The 5,075-nt window shown below is 37.2% G+C and overlaps 1 long non-coding RNA gene across 1 annotated transcript; it reads right to left on the bottom strand.

Moving 5' to 3' along the window:
- Nucleotides 1–220: 220 nt before the first annotated feature.
- On the bottom strand, nucleotides 221–1,282 carry LOC144447084 (uncharacterized). Its single transcript, XR_013481996.1, has 2 exons — nucleotides 1,123–1,282; nucleotides 221–581 (listed from the first exon to the last, which is right to left on the bottom strand). It is a non-coding gene; the product is annotated as an uncharacterized LOC144447084 (long non-coding RNA).
- Between the last annotated feature and the right edge of the window lie 3,793 nt (nucleotides 1,283–5,075).

The following is a 5,075-nucleotide window of genomic DNA, read 5'->3' on the forward strand; positions in this document are numbered from 1 at the left end:
AACCATCTCAATCATCTCAACAAATGGAAAGTACATTACTTTATTAAAGTTACTCAGTCTCATTGCAGAGAGAAAGTATAAAAAACACAATCTATTTTACCGCGAGGGATCTCATCATTCATAATTATTCAGTTGTATAATTAAAGTGTTAGTGGCATTACAATATTTCAAAGAATTCAATAACTGTTCAATTGTACCATGAAATAACCTTAACCAGTGATTGACAGGAGATTAACTTTATTAGTAGCAAATAAGGAACTGGTCATATCTTTCGCCAACGAAAGATATGCCATTGAATTTTGCAATATTCAACCAACAGATAGTATTACTCTAAAAGTGTAGCAGGCGATCTAATGACAAAATATGTGTTTAGTTCACTTAGTATTTTCCATATATCTCAAGATCTCTTTAACCACGTTTTTCGTTATTTATTGCCTCTTTTGTCAATGTCCCGCTAGATCTCGTCCTAAATATCCCCTTTTTCTTCAATCTCTTCCAAGATCTCTTCCAGTATCTCTTCCTTTCTCTCTTCCATTCTTTCCTTCACTTCTTCCTTCAGAATTTTGCTTTTGATCTCTTCACTATAAAACAACACAAGGTAGAGTAATTTAGCAACATACAGAGTTGAATTTAGTAACATACAGAGTTGAATTAATGACGTATTTTTACATGATCGAATTAAATGAGAGTGTTGACATGAGAAAGACGTCCCGGTCAACGCACATACGTCCTCGAAAATACAATCAAACACCGCACCAACATGCTAAAGCTTTTATGACTCGGACAAAGAGTGTAACATCACCTTGACATGCTGAAGTGACCTCTTATTCATAATTATTAGTGCATAATATAAACTGACCAAACAATTCAAGACTTGATTGTTCATATAGTATGAGTTGTAAGAACCATGTATGTGTTCTATAAAATATCTAACACATGAACCAGGTGATAAGACCTGATACGACATTTGAATCAACATAAAATGACCTGTTTATGGTATTGTAGGAGTGAATCGTTTCTATCCAAGGTGACACTTTCAAATCACATTTACGTTCTAAATGGTTGGACATGTTGTCATACTAAATCATCCTGTAACTAAATAATGTTTTGACGATAACTTACATGTCAGTAAGAGTCTTGCCCTCCTCAATTTTGCCTCTTGAATCGATGCGGCGGCGGCGGCGGCGGCGCCAAGCATCGTCTTCTTGTACGAACAAAGTTAGCATTAGTCCAAGAATGATGACGAAAACCAAAATCTTCTCCATTTCGTTTTAGTGTTTGATGTTTCTGAAACTGACAAAGAATATAAGTTGCAGTGAAAGAAGTTTGTATTATCATACATTTTGATTCTTTATGGTTCGCTGTACCCCCAGTTTCAATACGCAAAACAAGATTAAGTTAACATACCTGAAGCAGTCGTCAGTTGTGCACGGTGGGGTTTGGTGGGGCGTTGTGATGGGCGCATGCGTCTTGTGTACAGTATAATTGTTCGTGATGCATTTGAACTATTCAATAGTGTATGTATAGAGTACAATAGAGTACGAATTGAATGCTGGGTCTTCAACAATATGGTCTGTATACTATGCCCATAGACCCTCCACCAACGTCTATACTATGCCCAAATATATAAAAAATACCATATAGGGCGATATGCATGGTTGGGAACATCAACACAATGGGCAACACACTGGTTGCTATGGAGATATAAATAGGATCAATATTTTTACACTCGAGATATATTTTTTTTATTAGGGTCATAGTTTAAGGTCATATAACTAAAGTATTGAAAAGTCACATTTTGGAAACCAAGACCAATGCCTGGGGAACGATATTTATGTGTGTGAAGGCACAGATGTTTGCATACGATTACTAGTTTATCTTCAGATAAAAGTTGGTAATTCATTATCATTATATTTAAGAAATTATAGTAATAACAGTTTCATGTATCGCGTCGATTTTGTAAACAAATTCTAAAATTCAAAATGTGTATGTAATCATATGTAAACGTATATTTACATATATACGCGTGCTTGCTTATAGACAATCGACGGCGTGAAGGTTTTGGCAATATCGTAAATTTGTTGGAAGTCTGTGATACATCTCTTGATCACCACAGAAGACAAAGAAGTATGCACATTTTAAAGGTTACTCAACATTGTTTTGATAGACTAAATCTCTTTCACCATACTATCAAATGTAGCCCGAGTCGGATACGTCAACTGTTAATTAAGCTATCCTGATAAAGTACATTTGGTATAAATATTTTCCAGATTGTCTTGTACAGCATGCCCGAGTAAATTAAAAGGATTTACCAAGAACTTCGAAATGATTGTTTGTCGTTTAGAAGTACGCCCTCAATGGTTTCTTTGGGAAATGTGAGTTGTGTCGTGTACTACATATGCAGTGTACGTACGTCTGCTATTGCTTTCGTATAACGTCAAAATACACACAAACATCCACTCGAATGCACACACACGTACACACACACATCTAAACTGAGACTGTTTTGAATTTGTAGACTCAAAATTGTTATTCAAAGCTATCTTTAGCTATTTTACAGTTATTTGAGAGCGACTTGGTGGACAGACAGTATTGCCATATTGCTACAGACTAAACAGGTGCCCAGGAGGCGTTGCATGCGTAAATAGCAATGTAAAGGCTATAAATACAATTCCTGCTCTCCTCATGGTAGAGAGAATAACTTTTTAATTTCGCCACAATTCACTGTCACAGTGTGAATCAACAGAAAATATCTTGTAATTACAGAAATTATTGATTATGGATGTTCCTTGAACGTAACACTATAGGTATGATCAGATAGCAGAATGATGACGTCACCGGACAAACCTCCCCCCCCCCTGTAAATTATAACATACCTACCCCCATATTTGACTGTGGATCGGTAGCCAAGATACAGAAACGATATACTATACAATATAGCCGCTGAGGGCGCATTGTTAGTCTACGATACACGCAAAAACAAAACTAGATGGACGAAAACGGTATCGCTGTTTTATTTGTTGAAATATGTGAATCACACAATCTTTTCATTTCAAAGAACAAAGACCAAATATAATAAAAGCCAAAATGACCGAATATATATTTGATCATTCATCGAGGGTTTTCACGTCCTAAAAATAAATCTTGGCTGCTCATCTCACGTTTACATCTCAAAACACACAAAACAAATTGACAATAATTGAATCTTCAATTTGATCACAAAACTACGGATTTTAAAATTTGACCCTCCCCAAAACATTGCAATGCAAAATATGACCCTCCCCCAAGTACAGGTTTGTAAAATGTGACCCACCCCTGATTCCTCCGCCCCGCCCCCTTGTAAAGACTGAAGGCTCCCTTATATGAAACAGATGGGCGATGCATGACCGGTCCGCTATTTGTATGCATCATGATGCACTCTGTAACTTAACGATGTAGTTGAACTGACCGTGACAACCAATATGTTTTATTCAGTTCAGTTTATGTTCGTAAAACTAAATTGGCCGCCTGCTGATACTTCTGAGGTGGTACTCGATGAATAACTAAACAGTGCATCCTTTACAGAGCGTTTAAGCTGCACTGGCTCAGTTCAACTGGAGTATTTTTTATATTGTTCAGGTGTATGATATTACAATTATGTCACTACATCTGACAACCAGATTTAAACTGAATGCCTTCCGTAAGGGACAAGTTTTGAGATTGTTGTTCCTACAGACAATCGTTGGAATACAACAGAACATATGCAATAAGTTATTTTTTCTCATTGATTGCTATTTGCCCATTGCTGTCAGTGATCTCCTGGCCAACGACCACATGTAATGTGAAGCTTTACAGAACGTTGTAGCATAGCACTCACAGTAGAAAGAGTTTTAAAGGTAAAAAAATGTTTCTGGTCAGCGCCCATCACTTTAAGTACCCCCTTCCCGCGTTATTTTTTCTTCCGTAAGCCAATTCAGTCTGCAGATGAAAGGGAAAACTCAAAATTAACTCTCCCTACATCAATTGCCACCAGTGAAGACAACTGCAAAACTAATCATGAACTAGCCTATGACATCTGCCCCACATACACACTTGCTGTAAAGTACTAAATAAAAAGAACAGTAACTGCAATGATAAGTAGATTGATTAACATTTGTTGAAAATGCATCATGGCACCACTTTAGACAACATTTCCTGACGAGAAACTATTTTTTCCTTTGTAGTGGCCTACCGAAGTATGCAAAACTAAAAGCTACATCAATAATATTTTCAGGACAAGTGCGCTTTGGTATGTATCAAGTTATAATGAATTTGAAGCGTGCATTCTTGAGATATAGCCTAATTACCGAAAATCATTATCATGTTTAACAAAACCTAATCAGTTCTTGCCATTACCCTACGGAACATGTGTACAAAATTTCGTTTGAATTGAGCCAGCCGTTTTGGAGAAAACAGTGACACAGACAAACACAAAGACAGACAGACACACACACACACAGACAGACAGGCAGACACGCAGCCTTTCACCCACTAAATACATCTCTTCCTTAAAAATCTTCCGATAAAAAGTAAAAAACGAAATATCAACTGTCATTTCTCATCTCCCGTCCATCCCGACCAATTCAATTTTACGTTCAGAAACAGTTACACAAAAGTCACTGCCTGCTGACAAAGACGAACATATACAGCAATGATCGATCATGTTGTACACGTGTATGCTAAGATTGGGTTTCAGCTAAGAGACTTGTGTAATATATACAAGGGTCCGCTGTCCCACTTACTGAACTCGCCCCTCCTGTGCTTGACAGGTGATCGGTCTTGCTATTATTATGGTTCAAGCACAAAGACTGAAGTCATATTTGCCAGGGTCAGCCGTCCTATCTAATGGATATCCCCCTCCATTGTTTGACTCGAACACTTTTAGTTCTTGAACTGATTGACCTTAAATGCTGGACTGTTGTAAACAAAACAGACATAAAACCTACAGATGTGAAACTGCATAATGTCGACTCATGTTGAATATATGGTTATATGGTCCTGGGGACGCAGAACATTCCAAAAGAAACACATGTAAATGTTTGTGCGAGAAAAGTGCT

Source organism: Glandiceps talaboti, chromosome 16 (assembly GCF_964340395.1).
Source record: "Glandiceps talaboti chromosome 16, keGlaTala1.1, whole genome shotgun sequence".
NCBI lineage: Eukaryota > Metazoa > Hemichordata > Enteropneusta > Spengelidae > Glandiceps > Glandiceps talaboti.